Source organism: Panthera pardus, unplaced genomic scaffold (assembly GCF_024362965.1).
Source record: "Panthera pardus isolate Hobbes unplaced genomic scaffold, ASM2436296v1 HiC_scaffold_17, whole genome shotgun sequence".
In the NCBI taxonomy this organism is placed as follows: Eukaryota; Metazoa; Chordata; class Mammalia; order Carnivora; family Felidae; genus Panthera; species Panthera pardus.
The window spans coordinates 66473539-66494027 of NW_026526732.1; positions in this window are offsets into that span (position 1 = coordinate 66473539).

The following is a 20489-nucleotide window of genomic DNA, read 5'->3' on the forward strand; positions in this document are numbered from 1 at the left end:
CCTCACACCTGACAGAATAGCTATAATTAAAAACACAAGATAAAACAAGTGTTGACAGGGACGTGGAGAAAAAGGAACACTTGTGCACTGTTGTTGGGAATGCAAACTGGTACAGCCACTTTAGAAAACAGTATGGAGTTTCCTCAAAAAGTTAAAAGTAGAGCTACCCTACGATCCAGTAATTGCACTAGTAGGTATTTACCCAAAAATACAAAACACGAATCCAAAGGAATACACACTCTTATGTTTATTGCAGCATTATTTACAATAACCAAATTATGGAAGCAGCCCAAGTGTTCATTGACAGATGAATGGATAAAGAAGTGATATATATAAAGGACTATTATTCAGGAATAAAACAGAATGAAATCTTGTCATTTGCAATGACATGGATAGAGCTAGAGTATAATGCAAAGTGAAATAAGTCAAAGAAAGGCAAATACCATATAATTTCAATCATATGTGGAATTTAAGAAACAAAACAAATAAGCAAAAGAAAAAGAGAGACAAAGAAGCAGACTTACCTATAGGGAACAAACTGATAGAGGAAAGGTGCGTGAGGGGTTGGGTGAAATAGGTGATGGGGATTAAAGACTACACTTATCAGGATCAGATTGAGTATAGGATTGCTGAATCTCTACATTGTACACCTGAAACTAATATAACGTTGTAGGTTAGCTATATTGGAATTAAAGAAAAAAAACTTAAAAAAATAAAAATGTTTATAGATAGGCTTCAATAATTAGATGGCTAAAATTAAATTAAACCAATACAAAAAGTACTATAGTATTAATGCCATGGGGCTTATTTATAAGAAATTCACAGAGAAAACATGTTGTACCATGTAATATTTCCTTACTTATAAACATTTATTTACCCTGTGAAACAGGGTCTTAAAAACAAATATTTTAAAGTAATTTTGCATAAGTGAACAAGTAATCATTTTACTGTACCAGTAATTAAAACTAAGTGTGTTGTTTTATATCTATACAAGTAATTCTGTGAAAGCAATATAAAAATTGTAACTAATTATTTTGACATTAATAATTCTTTGAGTGCTGAAGCATGAGATATGAACGCTCTTCTATTAGTTTTCATAACTATAAAAATGATAGTCGGTTGTAAAACTAACCAGCAAATTAAAGTGCACCCCTTTTGAAAATACAGTATTGCATTTAACTGTATGCTCACTTAGAGCTATTTACTTTCACATTGTGTGTATATATAATTTAATAGTTCTAAAATCATTGATAATTTTTAAAATTAAGAGTAAATAAAAATTTTAATATATGTAATTATTGTTTCAATTCATGTGGATAATTGCCATTAGCTTTTCAAATATAGTCTTCCAACCCATAGTCTATTATTTGTATAATATAGGCCAATTACATACAAATAGGACATTGTCTATACATAGATCACAATTTGAGATGCATATACACAAATAGTTGTTAAGTAAAACACATAGTTCATAATCTTTTTTGTTTCACAACTAATATGTTTTCAATATTATATAGAGCCAATGAGTGATGCATTTAAATGCAAAAACCCTACAGAAAAGTTCTTCATCATTGCCGTTATCAAAACAGAAATAAAAAGCTTAAATGTGTATATAAGTATTATATGTGTATGTAAGTATGCATACAAACTCAAATCACATATTTGTATACATATTTGCAATCTCAGGATTGATCTGGTAATATGTTTAATCATATTTTTTTAACCTATGCTCTTAATGCTTGCCTTTGAATAACTGTATGTGAAAACCAAATGCAAGTTTTCATGTACAATGGCTGCTATCCTATTTATAGTGATTACATTTCTTAAGGGATTATATAATAACTGAAAGAAAAAGAAATCTCAAAACCTCAGAAGTAAAATGAGCATATAACTTAAAGATTTTAGAAACGAATTGTGCAATATTTGAAGATATTGTCAATTATATCATGGGATAACTATTATACTATGATTAAATAAATATATGTATCATTAACATTAGGATAAACATTATACTTTTTAAGAAAAAAAATCAATTTCACGCACCTGATCACACAGTTTGTGGCAAAGATATGTTTTGAAAGAAGAAATTAAATCCCCATGTTAGATCGTGTTATTTGCACTACCGAATATTTTATAAAAGAAAGTCAGAGTTAAAATAAAATTTCAAAAAGACAATACTAAGTGTTGATATAGAAACCAATCAACTGGAACTTTCATTCATTGATAGTGGGAATGCAAAATGGTATGGTCTCTCTGGAAAATAGTTTGGCAATTTCTTATAAAGATAAACTGATATCTACTGTAGTATTAAAAAATAAAATTTTGTTTATAAAAAACCCTATATGAAAATGTTTATAGTAGCTTTATATACAAATGCTTAAAATTAAAAAAAAAAGTCTAACTAGTAATTGGGTAACATATTATGTGGATGCAGCACATCCATATAACGGAATCCTATTTAACAATAAAAAAGAACAAACTGTTAATACACATAATAGCATAATGAATCTTCAAGGGAATATAAGTGGAAGTGGCAAGATTCAAAAGGATATATACTGAGTGATTCCATTTACATAAAAATCTGTGACTGCCTGTGGTTTGGAGTGTGAGAGGGAGTGGTTAAAAAGTGGCAACATGAATAAATTTCTTAGGGCAGTGGAACTGTTCTGTAGTTTTACTCTGGTGAAAGATATATGTCTCTGTTTGTCAAAACTCATTAGAAATTTACACCCAAAATAGTAAATTTTACTGGGTGTAAGTTAGATAGATATGATAGATAAAAGGAATCATGATTTTAAGACAATGATCAACATACTCCTCTTTCTTATTCACAATTTCCAAAATGCAAATTACAATTGTTCTTAAGAATATATATTAGTAAATGAGTATTAATATTATAACAATGTCGTGAGTTCAGGTTTAAAAACAGAAAGTAAAATTTCCATGAAGATATTATAAATGCCTAATTGAAAAAGTAACTGCCTTGACTTAACTCAGTTAACATAATTATATGATTGGAAGTTAATACTTTCTACCATTTTTTTTTAAGACTCAAACAATTTTTATGCCTAGAAATAGTAGGAACTCTTTTTTTAATTGTTTATTTTTTTAAGTTTCTTTTTTTAAATGTTTACTTATTTTTGGGAGAGGGAATGACAGAGTGCAAGCAGCGGGGAGGGGCAGAAAGGCAGGGAGGCACAGAATCTGAAGCAGGCTCCAGGCTCTGAGCTGTCAGCAAAGAGCCCTGACTAGGGGCTTGAACCCGTGAACTGCGAGGTCATGACTGAACAGAAGTTGGACGCTCAATCGACTGAGCCACCCAGGTGCCCCAATGTTTATTTATTTTTGAGAGACAGCATGAGCTGAGGAGGGACAGAGAGAGGGGGACAGAGAATCCAAGTTGGCTCTGTGCTGACAGCAAAGAGCCCTATATGGAGCTTAAACCCACAAACGGTGAGATCACGACCTGAGCCAAAGTCTGACGCTCTACCTACTGGAGCACCCAGGCACCCCTAGCCCTTCTTTAAAAATGTTCTCCTAACTTTTCTCTTGCAAATATTAACAAAAACTATTTTTTTTAGTCCTGTTGCCCTGATGCTCCACAATTTGGGATAAATGCAATATCTTCTTTTGTGTAGAAAGTCAATAATCCACTAGTTATAGGAGTTACTACATTATGAATTCCATCTACCATATTTCTCTCTTATATACTTGCTATGTAGTATAAACACTGGCCTACTGTATGCAATCTAATAAATATTATATTTTGATAGTCTTCCTGTAATGTTCTTAATATCTTTGAACATACTTTATATATTTCCATCTTTGAACCTCTCACTCTCTGCTCCCAACCTTGTTTCAGCAAGAAGGAAAGGGAAATGAAGATAAAAAGACACTCTTTGAAATGAAGATAAACAGACAATTTTTCACAAGTTGACAAACATTATCTATTAAAAAATCTATGGTTTCCTAAAAGCGGAAAATTAAGTGTTGCATTAGATATAATAGCAAAATTTCTAATTTGGTTAATTTTCTGAATCTCATTCTTATCCCTACTCTTCTTTGCTGGCTGTTACCTGTGGATGCTACCTTTATTTTACTCAGCTACTTCTCTCTTAATTTCTATTGTTGATATAAGGAAAAAAACATATTTCACATATATGTGTGTGGTTATAGATATGTATGTATATGTACATGTGTGTATGTGTGTATGTATTTGAAAGAACGGGAGAGACATTCCAATTACAGCTAATTTTCTATTTCTTAAAGTATATGTTCTCCAAAACTTCAGGTTTGCAAATGTTTATTAAAATTACTTAACATCTCATCATAAGCAAATACTAAACAAAAATGTCAGAAAATGAAAAGTTATTTATTCTAGATTAAACAACTATAATATTTGTCAATTATCTTGCCTTTTTTGCTAGGGGTAATCTGATTCCACAGCTTCTCTAAATGTAGTTAAAAAATGATGGATTAGATATTATTTTTAAGAAAACATATTTGAAAGTTGTTGACTGTTTAAAATATAAACAGCAGAAAGTCTTGTCATGTGTTATTTGTAACAAATAAACCCCATAGCAGTCAGGATGAACATACCCTGTAAATATAACTTCTCAAAGCAAGAATCACTCTAATTTCACCTTTTAAGAAATTTCCAGTTATAAAAGTGGCTCAAATTTAAGCAGCAGAATTGACAACAAAAATAAAATGAAAAAATCCTTCTTTCATCCATTAATCTAACCTATAAAACAATGATAAACATAAAAATAAGAAAAGCATTTAAACTTCCATGATTTTGAATTACTAGAAAACATGTCAACCTTAACAGGTTAACAGGTGATTTGAAACAGTTTACATATAAATGTCTACTCTATACAGACTTACTTCAATGCTTTGTAGGATGATATTATGAATCAACCAATTTACAGAGCCACTATATTATACCTTCTTGAACATGAGCCCCTGAGGATGTTGAATATTGAGGCTCCAAGTCCAGAGAATAGGCAAGTGCTTGCAGTTTTGTAAGCATTTGCTGAACTAAACAGACATGACGGTTAGAGTTTTTCACTGATGAACACTCAGTGACAGAATGTAGACTTAAACAACAAAACAAAACCCTCCTCATTCCCTGTGTATATTTGTGTATTTTTGCATTTTAAGGTTAAGACACCACTAGCATGTCATTACTCAATACAGGTATTCTGTTTTCCAGGACACATTTGTCACTTTCTTTAGCCATTGTTTCTCAAATATAGTTACAGAATTAACATTATTGTGCTGGTCTACTTTGTACGTATAGGCTTCATTTGGTCAATGTTTACAGTCAATTCTGTCACCTAAAACAAAGTATCATATTTTAGATGTTGGAGATTTTCATAGTTAGAATATCAGTGAGATAGAAATATTAACGTCTACGATTGGGACACTGTAATATTTCACTTATCCGAGAGTCACTTATTTGGAAACCTCAAATATTCACAGGAGAGACAAAAACCAGAATGTCTCTCCAGGCTTGTCAGGGCAGCCGGGAATCCTGGCAGTCAGTCAGAGCAGATGGTGTAGGCCAGGCCTTGGCAGAGTCTGATCCCAAGACAGTTGGATTTAAGAATGTAGGGATGGACCAAACACAAGTCAAGTACAGGCTGGCCAGCTAAATGTATCAGAATGAACACAGCGAAGAGGGGCATTAATAGTAGTTCTGTGTGAGCTGCTATTGCCACTTTGTTCAATCTCAAAATAATTCTCTGAATTCAAGGCAAGACAAACTTATTGCTTCTACTCCTTGAAAAGAGTAGACTTAAAGGGACCTTGATGTAGAAGAGTGGAGTTGAATTCTATTCCTGAGAGAAAGACTGTAAGTTTAGTCGTGCAGGCATTTATCCCCACGTTTTTACTCAGCCTATGCCCAGAAGTGAGCATAGATTTCAGATTGTAACATGTGTCTATGGCCTCTGATAGCGTAAATATGACAAAATGTTAAGTGCAATTCTTATGTTTAAGGTTCATAACTTAACCGAAATGACCCTTAGAAACAAGCCAAATATATCATTTAATACTTAACTGAAGAAATTATCATCTGTTTCAAACTAGAAGGAAAACTAGGTGGGTTGGATTTTCTCTAGAATGCTATATAAGAATGCAACACATGGATTCATAAAGTATTTTCAATTGTAATTTTCTTTTTATGAGATTTTCTTTATTACTGAATTAAGGATATAACCCCCATCTTCAATTCTACTACTATAGGGTATTCAAGAACATACATAAGCATAAAAAGATGAATACCCAATTTTGAAATTATGGTTTTTTTCTGTGTCTCTGAGTGAAACTCAGTGGGGTAAATAAGTAGAGAAGATAAATATGTCTTGTCAGGAACACTGACTAGAACTTCTTAGTGGCCTTGGAGACTTAGTCTAGGTTTTGACAGAGGGTTATATTAAATGGCCTCAGATTAGTCAAAATAAAAGTTACTTCATGTACCTAATGTGGGGTTGAATTATTAATTTATTATTAATTCAGATTATTTATTTATGTATTTATTTACATAATTAATTTGTTTTTTCTTTCAGCAACTTCCAGTGTTGACTGAGTATGTAATATGCATGCTGCACTGTTCTTGATGACTTGGAAACTGCAATGAAGCAGATAGCCAAGGGTACTTCCTTTAAGGATTCTTACATTCTAGGCACCAGGGCGGTTCAGTTGGTTAAGCATCCGACTCTTGTCTTTGGCTCAGGTCATGATCTCATGGTTTCTGAGTTTGAGCCCTGCATCAGGCTCCATGCTGATGCCTGCCTGGGATTCTCTCTCTCCTGTCTCTGCCCCCCTCTCTCTTTCTCTCAAAAAAAAAAAAAATTTAAAAATTTAAAAGAAAGGATTCTTATATTATATTTTAGGAAGTAAGAAAACAGACTCAACATAACCCAAAACAAAGAAATACATAAGAAGAGTTTCAAGTAAAATACTTGCACAAAATAGGAGGTAGTCACGGAAGGCAACATCCAAGGAGGTAAACCTGGAGTTTACATATGAGACATGAATGGCAACTCAACAGCACAATTATTTGACCTCTTCATAAATACAAGATTAAAAAGTGCAAATGATGGAGGGACAAGAAAAATGCTCAGAGGCATATTTCCTATAGTTTCCACTGGGTAACTGATTGCTTTTACTATATACAAAGTAAAGCTTTAAATGGGAAAACTAACAAAAGAATATCTCAAGTTTCTTCCCTCTGTTTTGCTCTAGTAGCACTGACAATTTCCTACTGTAAACAGAATATGTGTAATTAGGGTCTTTGGCATCACACTCCAAACCTTGTTATTATCTACTACAGGACGAAAACCACATTATATAAATAGTATAAATAACAACTAAAATAAATATGACAACATAATCTAATCTACAATATAAACAAGATAAAAACAAGTAACTAGAAAATCTGTACTCTTTTTCAAGCAAAAAAATATAGTTAAAATCATAATTTTAGGGGTACCTGGGTGGCTCAGTCAGTTAAGCATCCAACTCGTGATCAGCTCAGGTCATGATCTCACTCACCATTGTGAGATCAAGCTCCATGCTTAGCGTGGAGCCTGCTAAAAATTCTCTCTCTCTCTCTCTCTCTCTCTCTCTCTCTCTCTCCCACCCTGGCCTCTCCCACCCTGGCCCCTCCCACACTGTGCTCTCTTTCTCTCTCTCTAAAATAAAAAAAATACATAAAATATTTTAAACAATCTTAATTTTAGATTATTCCAAATTAAAGTCTTTTAAAATGCAATGTTTTGGTTGGAATTTGTCTTCAGATCACCTTTTCTTCTCTCTCTCTCTCTCTTTTAAAGTTTATTTATTTTGAGGGAGAGAATCCCAAGCAGGCTCCTTGCTGATTCACAAATTGTGAGATCATGACCTAAGCTGAAATCCAGAGTCTGACGCTTAACCAAATTGAGCCACCCAGGCACCCCTAGATCACCTGATTTTTGGAGACTATATACAAAGAAAAATAACTGGAGAATCAATAAATATATTGATAAATATACAAACTTGAAATTTTATTTATCACTAATGAAGAGAGATACGTAAAAAATTTCTAAAACCAATAATTTTTGAACAGTTTCTAAAATGCTATTCAATTTCCCTCCACCATAAAAGTAAACTAATAATATTGTTTAAAGGCATGCTCAACAAATGACCAAATATTATTGATCAAAATTCAATATTGTTTTGTTTTTGTTAATTCTGTTCTAAGGAGGAAAGCAGCTGATTATGTGGCCGGTTTGTTCAATTTTGCGTGAAATAGACTAACAATGTGGATAATACATCCTAATTTGGAGGAAAGATGACTGATGGTGTACCTCATTCAGACATAGCTTATTTTTACATATGCACTGCAAAAATCACTAATTTGAAATAAAATTAAATCAATTATTCAAACATCATAATTAAACCTTTTAGTTTTGTCTGAAATATAATTAATTCAAGAAAAAGTCTAATGTAATCTCCATTCCCCCACTTCTATGGATATTGATCGCTGACTAAACTCCTTTGCTTTTAAAAGAAACTTTATATTAAAATGAAATATACTTGGAAGATATTAGAAAACATGAAGTTGTACCCCTATAGCTTTGTTTCATGACTGGGTTTCCTCTACTTTTCCATGAATGATTCTAACTTTTACCTGAAGCATCATAATCTGTCATCATGGAAATAGTAACATATGCCAGTATCCCACTGCTTGTGTTCAATTTGCAAACAGTATGTGAAAGTTTGTCAAATTCCTGTGTTTCCAGCATGCTACTTTGTCACCATCTTACAGGTTAAAATGCTACCACATCTACTGCTGCAGTTTTCCCAGCAGAAAACAGGTGTGTATTGATTACATTTTCAGCAGGGAAACAACAGTTTTGTCTCTTCTGTACCATGTCATTATAATGTAAAGTAGCAGGTAAATTATGGCAACAAGCTGATATGTAGTGAACTGGAGGTAAAGTTTCCAGGTGTTTGGGAAGTTCTCAATGTGAATCGGCATAAAGGTTTGATTTTCCTCATTTAATGATAGCATTTTGCTTATTGCCTCTTTTAGGAGTGTCTACGTTTTTTACAAATATATATATTATACTGAAAAGCAGTATAATACGTTAGCAGTGTCTGGGAGAGGGGCATGGGATTACAGCAATCTTTTCCCCCACGTATGCATTTTTTATAATTCTATTTCTTCACTAAATGTATTTCATTTGTAATTTTTATAAGTAGACTAATAGAAACGTAGGATTTCTACACCCGGACACTTAGAATGTAGGCTAAAGCTAATAGGATTATATTTGTGTAGAACAAATTACTTTTTAAAAATTATTTTCTAGGGGCGCCTGGGTGGCTCAGTCAGTTAAATGGCTGACTTCGGCACAGGACATAATCTTGTGGTTAGTGAGTTCGAGCCCTGCTTCGGGCTCTGTGTTGATAGCTCAGAGCCTGGAGCCTGCTTTAGAGTCTGTGTCTCCCTCCCTCTCTCTCTGCTCCTCCCCCACTTGCACTCCATCTCTCTCTCTCTAAAAAATAAACATTAAAAAATTTAAAAAATAAATAAAAAATAAAAATTATTTTCTATTTTCCTTTCCTTATAATATGTAATGCATTTTAAGTGTAACACATACTTTGTCAATGTGAAAAAATTATTTTAGAGTGTGATTTATTAGGATTGCCATTATATATATATATATATATATATATATATATATATATATAATGACTACATATTATGATCAATTGCCAAGAAAATAATTTTCTAAAAAAAGGTTAAATTGGAAAACAAATTAGAAATTTACTACATTTAAAAAATATTAGATATTGGAACAACTTAAATATTTTGTATAAAGCAAAATAAATTTGGGGTGCCTGGGTGGCTCTGTCGGTTAAGTGACCAACCCTTGATTTCAGCTGAGGTCATGATCTCACAGTTGGTGGGATCGAACCCTGTGTTGGGCTCTGTGCTGACAGTGTGGATTTTGCATGGGATTCTCTCTCTCTCCCCGTCTCTGCTCCCACCCCCCCTTCATGCACTCTCTCTCTTAAAATAAATAAATAAGCATTAAGTATATACATGTATGTGTGTGTATATATATATATATATATATATATATATACATAAATAATAAGGCAAAATAAATTTTAAAGACTTATAAACCTGTGGCTATCAATAAAATGCGAAGGAAGAATTAAACAAAAGTGTAAAGGTGAAGAAAAAGTGAACAACAACATGCAAAGAATGAAACTGGACCATTTTTTTTTACAGCATACACAAAAACAAATTCAAATGTATTGAAGACCTAAATATGAGACCTGAAACCATAAAAACCCTAGAGGAGAACATAGGCAGTAATCATTTTGACATCAGCCATAACAACTTCTTTCTGGATATGTCTCTGGTGGCAAGGGAAACAAAAGAAAAATAAACTACTGGAACTTCATCAAAATAAAAAAAAAATGTCTACACAGAGAAGGAAACTATCAACAAAACTCAAAGGTAACCTATGGTATCGGAGAAGTTATTTGCAAATGACGTATCTGATAAGGGGTTAATATCTAAAATATATAAAGAACTTATAAAACTCAACACTCAAAAAATAAATAATCCAATTAAAAAAGGCAGAAGGTATGAATAGACATTTTTCTAAAGACGACACAAATATACATGAAAAGATGCTCAACATCACTGCTCATAGGGCAATACAAATAAGAATTACAATGAATCAACAGAGGATGGTGAGGATGTGGTGAAAGGGGAACCCTCTTGCACTGTTGGTGGGAATGCAAACTGGTGCAGCCACTGTAGGAAACAGTATGCAGTTTCCTCAGAAAGTGGAACCCTATGATCCAGCAATTGCACTACTAGGTATTTACAAAAAGAAAACAAAAATACTAATTCAAAGGGATACAAGCTCCCCAATGTTTATAGCAGCATTATCTACAATAGCCAAATTAAAGATACAGTCCAAGTGTCCATCCACTGATGAATGGGTAAAGAAGTGGTATATATATAATGGAGATTACTCAGCAATAGAAAAGAATGAAATCTTGCCATTTGCAACAACATGGATGGAGCTAGAGAGTATTATGCTAAGCGAAATAAGTCCATCAGAGAAAGACAAATATCCTCAGAGATATTGTGCATTTGGATTCAGGCCACCACAGTAAGGCAATTACCACAATACAGTGAGTAAAATGAATTTTTTTGTTTCTCAGTGCATATAAAAGTTATGTTCCGTGACATTATTGTCTATTAAGTGTTTAATAGTATATCTAAAACCACAATGTTCATACTCTTAATAAAAATACTTTTGTGCTAAAATATGCAAAGCATTGTCTGAGCTGTCAGAAAGTCATAATCTGTTTGCTGGTGGAGGGTCCTGCCTCAGTGTTGATGGCCACTGACCAATCAAGATGGTGGTTGCTGAAGAATGCAGCGGCTGCAACAATTTCTTAAAGTAAGACAGTAACAAAGTTTGCCACATGAAGTGACTCTTCCTTTCACAGATGATTTCTGTAGCATGTGATGCTGTTTGATAGCATTTTACCCACAGAAATTCTTTCAAAATTTGAGTTAATCCTGTCAAACCCTGACACTGATTTATCAATTAACCTTATGTAATACATACACAGTTCAACACTCCCCACAGTTTCTTCACCAGGAGTAGCTTCCATCGCAAGAAATTACTTTCTTTGCTCATCCATAAGAAGCAACTCCTCATCTGTTCAAATTTGATCATGAGATTGCAACAATTCAGTCACATCTCCAGGCTCTACTTCTATTTCTCTTGCTGTTTCTATCACATCTATAGTTACTTCCTCCACTGAAGTCTTCGATCAACATCTTTGAAACTCATGTTACTGTTTTGACCTCTTCCCATGAATCACAAATGTTCTTAATGGTATCTAGAATAGTGAATTGTTTCCAGAAGCTTTTCAATTTACTTTGCCCAGATCAATGAGAGGAATCGCTATCTATGGCAGCTAGAGCCTTGCAAAATGTGTTTGTTAAATAATGAGACTTGAAAATCACAATTGCTCCTTAATCCATAGGCTACAAAATAGATGCGTGTTACCAGGCAGGAAAACAACATTAATCTCATTGTGTATCCCCTCCAGAGCTCCAGGGTGACCAAGGGCATTGTCAGTAAGCTGGAAGATTTTGAAAGTAATCTTTTTTTCTGGGCACTAGATCTCAATAGTGGGCTGAAAGTATTCATTCAGTAAACCATGTTGTAAACAGATGTGTTGTTATCCAGGTTTTGTTATTCATATAGAACACAGGCAGAGTATATTTAGCATAATTTCTAAGGGTCCTAGGATTTTCAGAATGGTAAATGAACACTGGCTTCAACGTAAAGTCACTAGCTCCATAAACTCCTATCAAGAGTGTCAGCTGGTCCTTTGGAGCTTTGAAGCCAGGCACTGACTTCTCCTCTCCAGCTATAAAAGTCCAAATGACATCTTCTTCCAGTAGAACACTGCTTTGTCTCTACTGAAAATTTGTTGTTTAGTGTTTCCACCGTCATTATTTATCTTAGATTTTCTGGGTAACTTGCTACAGCATCAGCACTTGCTGTTTCACCTTGCACTTTTCTGTTATGGAGACCACTTCTTAAACCTCATGAACCTCTGCTAGCTTCAAACATTTCTTCTGCAACTTCTTCACCCCTCTCAACTTTTGTAGAATTGAAGAGATAAGGGCCTTGCTTTGCATTAGGCTTTGATGTAAGGAAACATTGTGGTTGATTTGCTCTTCTATGCAGACCACTAAAACTTTCTCCATTTCAGCAATAAGTCTGTTTGCTTTCTTATCATTTGGATGTTCAGTGGAGTAGCACTTTTAATCTCCTTTCAGCAATTTTTCCTTTGCATTCACCTGTTGATAGTGTGGTGTAAGAGACCTAGCTTTTGGCCTATCCAGGCTTTTGATGTGCCTTCCTCACTAAGCTTAATCATTTATAACTTTGATTTAAACTGAGAGATGTGTAACTCCTCCTTTCACTTGAACACTTAGAGGCCGATGCAGGGTTATTAATTGGCCTAATTTCAATATCGTTGTGTCTCAGAGTATAGGGAAGCCTGAGGAGAGATGGTGGGGAGCAGCCACTCCGTGGAGCAGTCAGAACACACACCACATTTCTCAATTAAGTTTGCCTGCTTCACATAGGTGTGGTTCATGGCATACCAAAATGATTATCATAGTAACACCAATGATCACTGATCACAGATCACCGTAACAAATATAATAACACTGAAGAAGTTTTTGAAATACTGCAAAATTACCAAAATGCAACACAGAGACACAAACTGGGCAAATGCTGTTGGAAAAAAGTTGCTGATAGACTTGCTCAATGCAGGAATGCCATAAAACTTCTGTTTGTAAAAAATACAATATCTGCAAAGTACAATAAAATAAAACACAATAAAACAAGATATGTCTGTATACATTAGACTGCTTGATATTGTCCTATATCTTCTGTGTGATTATGATTATGATGATGACCGAAGATGATTTTTACTCTCTTTCCTCTGTAAGTTTCAGTTTGAAAGATAACTATGGAACTATCTTCAAATTCACTGATGCATTCCTCAGCTACATACTTACTGCTGGTAACCTGTCAAAAGAATTCCTCATACACATCTTGTATCATATTGTTTAACTGTTTTTGCCACTTAATTCTTAACATTTGTGTCATTGATATTATATATTTAAAATTAGAATGATGATACATTCAGTGTTTCTGGTAGAATTTGTATGAAAAATTGTAGTTTTTTCAAATGTATAGTACAACTCCGTATGTTCTAAAATTGCCTTGTTAAATACGAGTTCTGCAACATTGGAATGTTTAGTTTGGTAGCCAATTGTCACTTGTACCTTGGTAGCAGGTAAAATGTGGCAAGCATAATTAAGAAACTGAATTTCAAATCTTACTTAGTTTTAATTAAATTTAAATAATCACACCAAGCTGGTGGCTACCATATTAGCACAACTGTAGAATTTATCAAATCTAAACATAATCAATATTTTCAATTAAAGAAATATAATTCAGCACAAATTGTTCCACTACACCCTGGGATACATACATATAAAATGCTGTAAAGCTCTTAAAGAATTAGGTGAGGGTCAATCCAGATGTGTTCACGGCTAAGACTTTATCAAGCATGGCCAATAAGCTTTACTATCCATACATATAAACATTCACGGCCACTGACAGTATTTTTTTCTTAATCAAAAAGATATACTGTACAAAAGTTCAAATAGTAAAATACTTTATCTTTCTTTTTTTTAAAGATTTTTTTTTCTTATTACATTTCTTTATTTTTGAGAGGCAGAGAGAGACAGAGCACGAGTGGGGGTTGGCAGAGAGAGAAGGAGACAAAGAATCTGAAGCAGGCTCCAGGCTCTGAGCTGTCAGCACAGAGCCTGACGTGGGGCTCGAACTCACCAACCGTGAGATCATGATCTGAGCTGAAGTCGGATGTTTAACCGACTGAGCCACCCAGGCGCCCCAGTTTATCTTACTTTCTATATTATCCTTGGAATTAGGGATCCCCAGAATACCTGGGAGATTAGGGGGATTATCCTTCTAACAAAATATGTATGAATTTAACAAAGTATGATTACTTGAAATAAAAGGATGACAATTTTATCACTGTATTTAGTTTTGACATATTTGTAAATGAAATTGTGGTCTAATACAAAGAGATCAGAACTGGTAATTAGAAACAATCATCTTGTAGGGGCGCCTGGGTGGCGCAGTCGGTTAAGCGTCCGACTTCAGCTCAGGTCACGATCTCGCGGTCCGTGAGTTCGAGCCCCGCGTCAGGCTCTGGGCTGATGGCTCAGAGCCTGAAGCCTGCTTCCGATTCTGTGTCTCCCTCTCTCTCTGCCCCTCCCCCATTCATGCTCTGTCTCTCTCTGTCTCAAAAATAAATAAACATTAAAAAAAAAATTAAAAAAAAAAAAAAAAGAAACAATCATCTTGTCTTATTGTATACCTGTCTTAAGTATCAATTCTTTGAGCATCATTTTCCTCTTGTGTAAATTGGAGACAATGATCTACCTCACAGTTAGTGATAGTGCAGAGGAACCATGTATATTTCAAGAATTATTATTTTTCTTTCCTTTTCTCAGGAAAATCCCCAAGATTATGACATTATAACTCAATATAAACATTGATATCAATAAATGTTTGCTTTTATTTGTGTGTATTTTGTGCACAGTACAAAATAGTACGTTCACATTTTAATTACAAAAACTCACATCTACGTGACATTACACCGCAAGTACATAATGAAATCTCATTTAAGTACCTTCCTTTTTAATCATTCATAGTCAGAAGATGTAGGATACATGATCGTGAGATATAATTCAGATGCCCATGAACTGAATCTATTTATCAATTTGCAGGTTGGTCCCATTCACCCCCTACTGTTCTCCTGCATTATTTCAACTAGATGAGGTAGTGTACACACCACTGGTAATTTAGCAACCTGATAACAGACACATACCATTTTAACATTACAGCAGGGAGCCCTTGTCTTGCCTTTTCAGTTCACAGCATTGTTACTCAATGGAACACCAATTAACACTTAAGTGATAGAGTTTTAGTTTCTCTGTAAAAACTGGGAATCTTTCTTTCGTGCCTCGGTACTTGAGCCTGTGTAGTTATGATATTTAATCAGCTGAGAGCCCAGGGCATGCACTTGTACTTGTGTTATTATTTATAATTGAATACAGCACTGCTGCTGTGGCAAACCTTACTGGCATCATTTGTGTAAGGTTTAATGGTTTCTGGTACTGCTCCTAGCTTCTTACTCACCAGGCTATTCTGCCGTAATGTGGCAGAGTATTTTAAAAGACTTGTTTGTGACTGAAGTCAATGGGGGGGCAGGTAAAGGGGTATAAACAAGTAGTGAAAGCTGCAACAGAGTAATTAATTTTCAAAAATAAACATGATTCTTCTCCGATACTGGCCAATTTTCAAACTCATGAATATGATATAAACAACTCAGAGGAGAATAAATAGTAAGGTGCAGATGAGGTTAAATAGTAATAAATCACATCTATTTTCAAATTTAGAAAGACTTTGACATTGGTCTAATTACACATACACACACACTACAAATAAAAAAAAAGAAGGGTTCACAATCATATTCTAGAAACCTAGTTTTCTGCACACTAACATGTGAAAGTTTGGCTACATTCACAACAGGACTAGTGAATTGCTGCTAGCATGGAAATTGGCATCATTGTTATTACAATGTACATTTTACACAATGGCACTAGTATTGCTATACAAAAGTGTCTGAAATAGGCCTGGGCAAGTTTCTCTTGTTAAATGTACATTAAGGGGCGCTTGGTGGCCCAGTCGGTTTAGTGTCCAACTTCTGCTCAGGTCGCGATCTCGCTGTCTGTCAGTTCGAGCCCCGTGTCGGGCTCTGTGCTGACAGCTCGGAGCCTGGAGCCTGCTTCGGATTCTGTGTCTCTCTCTGTCTCTGCCCCTCCCCTGCTTGCACTCTGTCTCTCTCTCTCTCTCTCTCAAAAATAAATAAACATTATAAAAGTTATCTAAAAAAAATAAATGTACATTAAGTCCTTAGGCTATCATATACTTACGGGAACACTAAGAAAGAATGTTTATTGAACAAAAATATAGATTACTATTTGGTTAAATCCACAATTATAATAACTCTATGTGCTTTTTGACTTCTTTAAATATTTTCCTCTGATTTTCCTTTTAAATCTTCATTTTGTTATCCAAATATGGATGTGATTATGAATGTCTTCAAGAACACACTTGTGAAATATCTACTACATGCTTAACTGTAGCCAATATTTTGGGGATGCAGCTTTGAACAAGATACACTCAAATTTATCCAGGCAAATTCCGCAGTTACAAGCTTCTGACTTCATGCAGTTTAAATTCTACTATAAATATCCTTGTGAGGCATGCTATCATTCTACCTCCCAACAATATACAAATGCAACAAAGAATTATTAAACTAGAACCAGATGGATTGATATATTTTTCACATGCAAATGTCCTTGATCTAGAAGAGCTATGACCAAAGGACAACCTAACGCTCTATCTATCTGCTTGCTAGTGTCTTCCTAAGTTTTGAGACCTATAGCTATTTTAAGAGACCATGGGTTTTACTACTGCACCAATCTTTCTGTGAAGTAAAGCTGCTTTAAAGAGCAGTTGCTGCTTACATGCTGGAGTACTAATTTGGAAAATATAACAATTGTTCACCTATATTTTAAATATCACACAAACAACAATAGCAATAAACCTCTATAGTATAGTTGTGAGAATTAAACAAATTTGCACATGGAAGACACTTTTAAATATGAAGTTTTTTTCCTGTATTATTTCTACCATCCAGAGAACACGTTATGTGGTGGTTTACATTTATCATATCTTATGATCTAGAAATCAATGGCATAAGAAAGGGAAAAAAGGCATATTAGAAAAATCACTAGATGAGGATTTAAAAGATATGAGGTTAAAATTCTGATATGCTACAATTAGCAAACTTTGTTTCCACAATTCTCAAGGGTTGAGAGTAGATGAGCTAATAATTGAAGGATTATTTTATAGTTTTAGAAAGAATTAATTGCAAAGTAGTTTAGTCTTCTTAGAGTACTAAGAATTATGTGATACAAATATTAGCTTTTCATTTATTTAAGTGATTAAATATATTTCCCTGTGAATTAATACATTAAATCTAATCTAAACTGTTATAATTATATGCAGTATGTTTCATCCCCGCCTTCATCGTGAATGGTAAACTAACAAAAAGCTAACTTTGTTTTCAGTAATGTGAAATTTTAAGATGGGCATAAAAGATAAACTCTGTTAGAACTGATAAACCGAGCAGTCATCATGACTAACTAATGATTATATCTATTACTTACATTGTATATGAGATTGACCAATTCTTACCATCATTGTGTTTAAATAGAGCCAGAGTTAAATAGAGCCAGTTACAGAGTATCAATTTCAAAAAGGAAAAGAAAAATAATTTGCTTCTGCACATATTTGATTGGATAAAGAGTCATGTGGATAAACTTAATTTCAATAGGGTAGAGAAATGCTATCTTATGCACAGAAAGCAGAGAACTGAAAATGCTAAAACAGCATTAATAAGGACCATTTTATAATATTCATAAAAGATGTGTTCATTGGATTTTTAGTTCTGAGTTTATTTTTTATAATAATTTCCAAATGTAAATAATTGTTATTTTACATAATTCAAATAAACATCTATATATTTTTATTAGCTTTGAGTTACTTTACTATTCTTAATACTCTTTACAATACTTTATATATTTAATATAATGCAACTCTGACTTTTTATGTTATCTGCATTTTGGTAATGCTATATATTACTTAACAAATTATTTAAACAAAGTTCCAATTTGAAAATAGTCATTTTATTAAGTAAAGTCCATAGTTACACCTTTAAGAACTATTCCTATACAATTGTAAGGATAAAAGATTTTCCATGGGCTGGTATAATCTTACCATATAGACTTAATTAATCATGATTTACTTTTCCAACATTATTGAAATTGGTTAATACATCATCTTTTACAACTGTTTTAGTCAATTATTTTCCCTTATATGAGTCAAGATTCTATTCCAATGGTTATAATGAAGAGACTGTAAGGAAAATAATACGGAACCATGAGATGGTTTATGGCAGTGGTTCTCAGCTAGAGGGGGTGTGTGTTGGAGGAGAGGGTGGATTTTGTCCTCCAAGGGACACTTGACATTCTGGAGACATTTTTGATTATCATTACTGAGGAGGGGTGCTACTTGCTTCTTGTGGGTAGAGAGCAAAAATGACTCTAAACATCCTACAATCCACAGGATACCTCTGCACAAAAGAGAACTATCCAATTCAAAATGTCAATTGTGTCAAGATTGAAAATCCTGGCTTAAAAGATCAAATCATAGACAGTGAGATACCCAGAGAAAAGCTACAGAAGGACACAGTTACCAACTCGAGGGCCTCAGGGAAAAAGGAGGAAATAGTTACTGGTGCTCAGTGAATGCTAGAATATTGGATAAGTGGGCCAGCTAATGGAAGTTATTGCCACAGAGGAATACAATGACTACCAGGGACAAATATGATACAATGCAGGGAGTGGGGAACAAATATTTTAGTTTCTGTTTCCTCTTTTAAACTGCCCAGGTTACCATCATCCAAAACCAACAAAAGCTAGATGTCAAGGGAATCTGGAAGATAGAGTGTCCAGGGGCCAGCCTCCTGGACTGAGTGCAGCAGAAAAGGGTGAAGAATACAGCTGGGTAAAGGTAAATGGAGAATAAACCGCACACTTACTCGTCTTTAGTATGTTTCTAATTTTACTATGTTGTATGTGTTAACTTGGTCTCCTAAAATAACATACAAAAGGAAATTTGGGTAAAGCTATCTCTTTTGTTTCCAAGACAGTTTGTTCCCACTGATACATTTTCTTTAAATGAGCAATTTGAGAAATTCTAAACATATTAGAACATAATCTTTTTTTTTCTTTTCATAGGAGAAAAAACATTTAACATGAAGTTGCACAGTTTAAGATATTTGAAACAGTTGCTTTCCATTCACATTTTTGTTCAATATATATTTCTCAGGAAAATGTTCTCAACTAATGGCTTATGGCAATTAAACCTGTGTGGGATCATAAGTTTTGGAAACTTGCAAAATGTTATTACCTTATAATCTAACTATATTAAAAATCTGCATTGCTCATAGAGAGCTGATTTCAGTGTTTCTTTTTTGCTCTTAAAACAGGACCCCTAACTGAGGATTAAATTAAAATAAGTCTTTTCATAGATGGCTCCCACTGGAATGTAAATTACAATTCTAAGATTGCTGGTTCTCATGGCCTGTCTTTGCTATTTTTCTATTAAAGCTTCTAATTTTAGTATACACTATTAGTGTGTTTTGGGTCTAATGAGAAAAGGATGGCCAGAAAGGATGAAGATTAAAAGGTAAATCACATGGGTTTGATCAGTTTATGTCTAGAGGCTGACTGGATGTACTCTTCATCATAGACATGTGGGGGAGCTTGTCTTTTACTATTCAGAGACTATACAAAAGAAATACTTTGGAGTTGTTTTTTGTTTTATGTTTTCCAGGTAGATTTTCAGTTTAGAAAGTAAACAAACAAATAAATGAATACAAAACAAGAGGTATCGGAGCTGGGAACAAATCTAGTTCTTTCTTGTATTTTGATTAAATGTTTGTTTGTTTGTTTTTTGCTTAATTTCACAGTGATATCTCAGTAGTCTTAAATGTGGACTAAAGCAATGCTCCATGAAGTGTGAGCCATGAAATAGCAATGTAAACATTATGTGGAGACCTGTCACAAAGGCAAAACTGGGCCCTATCCTGGACATACTGGATCAGAATCTCCAGGGCTGGGATCGAGGCATCAGCATTTTAATAAG